This window comes from Pezoporus occidentalis, unplaced genomic scaffold (genome assembly GCF_034315485.1).
Source record: "Pezoporus occidentalis ecotype Australia unplaced genomic scaffold, CSIRO_AGI_Poc_V1 ctg207, whole genome shotgun sequence".
Lineage (NCBI taxonomy): Eukaryota > Metazoa > Chordata > Aves > Psittaciformes > Psittacidae > Pezoporus > Pezoporus occidentalis.
In genome coordinates this window covers 182,095-189,112 of record NW_026913932.1, presented here as the reverse complement: position 1 = coordinate 189,112, position 7,018 = coordinate 182,095, and positions in this window count along the sequence as shown.

Sequence of the window (7,018 nt, the reverse complement as noted above, 5' to 3'; positions counted from 1 at the left end):
GATATGAAAGATGGGATGCTCAGAAGCTCAGCCCTTAATGGAAGAGTTTCAGAAGTGTTAGCTGTGTATGGAAGTGCTGAATTTCACAGCACTGGGAGTGAAGTCAATGTTATTGTTTAAACAGATTCATTAGGAGGTCAGTACTTCGACAAGCTCTTAACAAGAGCTCTTAGTACTTAGGATCTTTGAAAAGCTGTAGTAATTCCTACTTAGATGCTTAAATATAGATTTGAGAGTTAATACTTGGCAACAGGATTTGAATAATCAAACCTAGCTGCACATATGTATGGATGCTTACTGGGACTGCTCAAGGCACATTAAGAGAGCTCAAGTGGCAGGGCTTTTATGTGTGGGGGGTTTTTGTGGTATATGCTTCTTGGTAGCAGGCTTGCAGGCATTTAAGGTGTTGCTTACAGATGAGTCACTTAGAAGCATAAAAATCACCCCTTTCCTGTTGCAGCCTAGAGGATAAAAGCTGTCTGCCACTGTTCAGAGTGCAGCCAGTGCTGCAACTAGTGATTCCCACACTGGAGTCATTCAGGCTTTTCTTATGATGGTTGGTTTTCCCTCTTGTAACTGGTTAGGTGGTATTACACATAACTTAACAGACTCAGCATTAGGATCTGTTCAAGGCAAAATAGCATTTGTTGTGTTCTGTGGTCTTACATTTTCTTCTCTGTGCATGAAGCTGAGGTCTTGTTAATGTGCTGCTAATGCTATACCTCTGTGACACCCACATTGGAAAGTTGTCTGGCTTGAGGGGGCAGAGCTGAATCAGTTGACACTGCCCTGAGAAGATCAAGAAGATGGAGCAAACTGACCTGGAGCCCTAATTGCAGTGAACCCTGTCTATGTGCAACTTTTAGGTGACATTTTTTTATCTGGGGTGACTACAATGGATCCGTAGCAGAACATCTTACTGATCAGAGATGGCTGACCTACTACTGCAAAGTTGCATGCAAAGGCACAGAGACACACTGTTGGCTATGGTGGTAGCTGCTGGTAGCAATGTGAATGATGGGCGTGGCTTCCCCAGCTGAGCTGCTACCCTGTGAATAAGTCCAAGCTCCTTTTCCTCACTTTTTCACCCATCTGGTGCTACGGCAGTGGTTCTTCGGCCATCTCAGAGGAGATGGAGGCACTAGTGCAGGTGGAAGGCCTGGCAGAGGGCAGCGACTCTGTGTTGGCAGAGCGAGGGAATAAAGGGGGGACTGAAAGGGGCCCATATAACTTGTAAAGGTGTAATGGAGGTGCTAGTTGATGAGAAGCTCAGCATGACCCAGCAGTGTGCGCTTGCAACCCAGAAAACCAGCTGTATCCTGGGCTGCATCAAAAGGAGCGTGACCAGCAGGTCAAGTGAGGTGATTTTGCCCCTCTACTCCTACAGAGGCTACACCTGCAGTACTGTGTCCAGCTCTGGGGACCCCAACACAAGAGGGAGATGGACCTGCCTGAGTGAGTCCAGAGGAGGGTCATGAAGATGATGAGATGGCTGGAGCACCCTTCCTATGGACACAGGTGGGGAGAGTTGGGCTTGTTCAGCCTGGAGGAGAGAAGGCTCCAGGGAGACCTTAGAGCAGCTTCCAGTACCTAAAAGGGCCTACAAGAAAGCTGGAGAGGGACTTTTTGCAAGGGCATGTAGTGACAGGACAAGGGGGAATGGCTTTAAGCTGACAGAGGGGAGATCTAGATTAGAAATTAGGAAGAAACTTTGAGAGTGGTGAGGCCCTGGCACAGGTTCCCCAGAGAAGCTGTGGCTGCCCCATCCCTGGCAGTGTTCAAGCTCAGGTTGGATGGGCCTATGAGCAACCTGGTCTAGTGGAAGATGTCCCTACTTGTGGCAGGGGTGTTAGAACTGTACAATCTTTAAGGTCCTTTCCAACTCAAACCAATCTATGACTCTATGAAGCAACTGTGAATGGTGTAAGGAAGAGCTGGAGGAATGACTGTATGGATTGGTTACAAGATTATCTGTGCTGGAATTGCAGCCTTACCAACCAGAAGAAGGATGGCCATGGCTTAATTTAAGCCTTCTGACCTGGCAGAGGAACTTAAAGGAATGGAATGCATAGGGAGGAAAATGCTGTGTGTGTTCCTACCTGCAGGTGGTTTTTGCTTAAACCATGTATTTTTAAATGAAGAGGAGCATTAAAGGAGTCCTGGAGTGCTACTCAGGTCCATTTTCTTTCAGCGCCTACAGAGATAACAAAATTCCAGCATGAAAATAACTCCTCATCGGAAGCTTGTGCTTGAGAACCCTGAAGCATCATAGCGTTTGTGTAAGAGGGGCGATCGGCTTATTTTCAGTGAGGATTTAAAAGCAAATAGTCTCATTTTAGTTGGGTTTGTGACCGTCGCTTAGCAAAACGATATTCATGGACAGAGAGTGATGACTTCTGAGATTGCTGGGCCTGGTTTTCACTGTGTTCATACCTGCAGGTGTATCGAAAGTTCATCTGCCACTGAGATGTTGTCCAGGGGGACACAAGGAAGGTGTAAATCCCACCCTGCTGAGTGGCTGCTGTACTCTGGTCTCATGATCTCCACAAGATGTCAGTGTAGATTTATGGGATTAGATATAAAATCCTTGTGCTGTTCCCCCCACCCCAGCAGACTAAAGCAAAAACTGTTTAGAGCTTGCACAACAGGTCTGATTGTGCTCTGTAATGTGTCGCCCATGGACGAGCAATGTGGTGAGTGCTGGCATCCAGGGAGGGGCGTGAGTGACACCCCAAAATGGGAGCAGAGCTGCTGACAAAAAAGGGCAACCCTTTGCTCATATCAAGGTGTCCTTAATCCCTTGGGGACAAGTTGCATATGTGTAATATGCGATAATCTCACTTGTGCAATAGTGCTCTATATCTTACTCAGAGGAAAACTGGAAGCCTGGAGTAGAACTAAAGGACCAGCATGGGTTGCAGGAAGGAGCTGAGGGTGATTGGGTCAATTAATTGGAGAAGCTTAACTGCTGGCAGATCCAAAGCTTGCTTTGTTTCTTTACAGACAAAATGTGGTCTTACAGTGTTGAGCAATGAGCTGTGACCCTGCAAAGAAAACAGGACACAGTGTCCAACACAGGGGAGTTCCTCTTCACCTTTTAGTTCTTTTGCATAGCAGTCCCTGCCCATCAGAGAAAATTCTTAATGCCTTTTGAGATGGATTCAGATGGATGTCAGCAACAGAGGTGTTTTTCCATGGAAGAAGATTCTCTGAAGTGCTGGTGGTGGAGGCACTGACCCAAGCCAGGTCTGGCCCTGTTTGGGAGAGAGTTTCCCCAGCCATATTGCTTCTCACTTTCTGAGAGTTTATTATATGGTGAGGCTTCTTTTAGGCCACGATAGTCTACTGTTATTCTCCACTCTTCATTAGACTTTAGCACTGGCCATATGGGGCTATTAAAGGGTGAGCGGGTGGGTCCTGATGATCACTTCTTGATTCCAGTCAACAGATCAGCTTATGGATGGGAATCAGGGAGTCTTGGTGTGATATTGCTGTTATCTTGTTGATCTGATGATGTCGGTCTTGCCATTTTATTCCCCAAAACAGGCTGGGCTTCTCCATGCCCCTGTGCTGTCCAGCCTCTCCTGGGACTATGCTGCCCTGGGATTTTCTGGGCTAGCTGAAGTTCCCCTGGGCTGCAGCTCCCAGCTGCTCTGGCCATAGTGGGGAAAAGAGGCAGCATGGCGAACAGCCATAGGGAGGTTTCCCAGCCAGCCTCCCTCTCTGCTCCCTTGCAGCCCCTGGCACTTATCCCCATTTTCCCAATGGAAGTCAAGGGCAATGCAGCCCCTGCCTCTCTTTGCAGCTGGGGCTGTGGTTACCTCCATGCACTGCGTGCTGGCCTGGTGTGGGTGGCCCTGCTCCCACCACTGTGCTGTGCAATGATTTATGTGCAGAAGCCGAGCAATGATACATCTGTGGTCCCCACCACTGTACCCTGTCACCCGCGGAGGGGGGGCATAAGGTGATGGTATTTGTCAGCAGTGGCAGAAATAGCCATGTTTCAGATTTCACTGGGGAAGTGGGAAGGGAGGGAAGGATATCAAGACCCATGTGATGCTCAGCCCTGTCCACAGGCCTGCCTTGCACAGAAAAACAGTGCCTCGTTTTTCTTATGGGCAAGCATTTGCCCACCTAAATCTGAGTGAGAGGATTTGCATTGTGCAGACCAGCTGGAGATGGAGATGCAAACTCCCTCTCCCCTTGCTGCATTATGTACCAGCTCACTCATGGGACAGCCAAGATGACTTTCTGGGATCAAGGGGTTCCTGAGAAGTAACTTGTGTTTTCCTGCCCTCCACACCATGACAGTCACTGGGTTCCACTTTAAAGAGGTATTTTTTTGCCAGCAAACAGATTTTGCCTGTTCAAGGCTGGACTCTGCCAGCATGCTTGCCCCTAGCACAGGCTTGAGATGTGCTCCTGGGCTGCCCAGGACAGGGGATGCCCTGCAAAGCCAGGCAGTTTTCAAAGATAAGGGATAATCCCAGAGCTGATTTTTAAATAGAATGAATCCTGATGCTCAGCACACTGCAGCTGTGCTGGGTAAGGGAAAAGGTGCAAACAAAACAGCCACCTAGATTTAAGGGCAAAGCTGTGAGCTGATTCCTCAGGTTAGTGATTATCCCCTGAAATCAATGGGATTGCTCAAGCAAACTACCGTTTTGGCTGTAAGAAGATTTTACTGTGAACTCACTGCAAGCCTCCCTGGTGAGGTGATTTCTGCTTAGTGCTTTCCAAGCTGGAGCTGGAACTGGAGGCACATACCAAGAGTTGCTCCTTAAAATCTCCCAGTCCCTTAGACCCAGCTTTATTCCATTTTATATCTATACATATATATATATATAGATATGATGGCCATAAAATAGCAGAAAATGCAAAATTGTTTTATAAAATTGGATTTTATAAAGCTGGATTTATAAGCCCACAAGCTGTAAGACAAAAAGGGGGAAAATAAAAGGAAAAGGAGAAAGATAAAATATAAGGAATACTTCAAGCTTAGCCCAATTTTAAGCTAAAAATGAATGTTTTGGCAGTGTTGCTCTCAGTGTGATCAGTGGCTGTGTTTTGCTCAAAAAGGCCCTGGCATCACTGACTTTAAAACCCTGGGAAACATTGCTCTAATGAAATTATTGGAAGTTACTTTTTCCCCCCTCTCTCCTGAAAGCAACTTAATATTGCAGCTTTTTGAAAAGGGTTATTTTAGGTTAGTCACAAGGTACAGAGGCCTCAGAGTGGCAGTGCTATATCAGATTGGCAGCCATGCTGAGTGGTAATATCCAGACCCGGATTGTGCTGGTATCACAAGGGTGTAAATTTGAGTTTCCCGTTGCTCCAAAGTCAGAAGCAGCTGCCAGGCATGCAAAAGGTTGGTTGCCTGAACTCAGGGCTGCAGTCAGATTGGTTCCTCTGTCATTCCAAGCTATGTGATTTACTAACCAGTGGTGGAGAGGTTCTGAGGCTGCCTGGAGCCACTCACAGCACCCTACAGCTGCTGTGGGTCCTGCTGGGACACAGCAGGGAGGTGCTCTGCAGAGGCCAAGTATCCCACCTGCTGTTAATTGTCCACTTCCCACTCTAGACCTGAAACATCTTCTGCTCCTTTGTGAGGTCCTTCTGCAGATGTTTAAAAGTGACTGGCAAGCTGTGTAGCTTCTGTCCTCCACCTCCATAGAGAAAGATCCCAATCCAAGGGGTATTTGCAAGTGTGAAACCTGTGGTTCGCATGTCAGGCTAGGGCTGCCTGCCGGACCTGCTGGTCCTTGCTGGAGAACGCTGTGGCTGTGCATCTGCCAAGGAGACTTGTTGGAGGAGGTGAGCCTTCTTCCAATCTGCGTTGACTCCCAGGGTATGTGTGTACCATATAAAACATAGGTTTTGTTTGAGCCTAACTGCCACCCAAGGCAGTTTTTCTGCAGTGTGATGATAATAGGACTGACCAAAACTGTAGCTTAAACACCCAACCCCAACATTTTGCTGCTGTGATCTAAGGGGCTGGGAATGGCCACCTTTCTGAAGCCTCACCCTGCTCTGGGTTGCACTGTGGCTCATTTCTGCATGGAAAAGATGGTAAAGAGGGGAGGGGGGCAGGCCTTGTACTCTTGAAGAGACACATTTCAGTTCAGCACTGGGCAGCAAGCAAGGTGGGCTTGGGTTGGCTGATACACAGCCTGCAGCCCCCTGGTCCCTGAGCAGCAGTGTACTTGGCTGCATACACACCGGTTCATGGTTGTAGCTCCTGCTGTTCCTTGAGCCCTATATTTCACATAATTTTAAAAGAAACCTGGGTTTCTGTCTCAGCAGTGGTGTTATTTGGGGAAGGGGCTGTGAGAGGCTTGTGCCCAATTCTCCATGGCTGTTGGCAATAATTTGGTCTTTGTATTTTCTTCCGCGGCACATCCCCCAAATGGGTGTTTAATCAGATGCCAATGTAGGAAGCAGACAGCTTCCACCCATCTCACCATCACTGCTGAAGTATTTCAATCATACTGCAGCGCAGGGGGGATCCTGCATCCCTCCCTGAGCCATCCCTGCATCTCCTTTGGTTGCCAAAGCACTGTGCGTAACAGAAGCAGGCTCAGGCATGGCCAGGGGGGCCAAAGCTGGAGCTATTGGCTGCTCAGAGGACTATAAGGAGTGTCCCTGCTCTTCTCCCCAGTCTCCTGGGGTGAGATCACCAGCATCACCTCCAGCTATCAGCCAGAGCTGAGCAGTGAGCACTGCTTCCCCTCTTGCTTTCCCTGAGAAAAGGGCTGAGACCTGCTAACCAGATCTTCTCCTTCCTCCCACCACATGGAAATGGGGAAGGAAAATCCTGCTCCTCTCCTCTCCTGGCTGGGATGGGAAATAGAAGCTGTATTTACTTTCTGCTGCCTTGTAGCTGTGGAGAAAATGTTTAGTGCGTGGTACAGTAACAGTACAGGGCAACCAGGGAAGACGACCCAGGGAAACATCTGTCCCAGCTGTGGCTGTGTCAAGGGTGTTGCTGGATGTTATTTATAACATTTAATTATTTTTA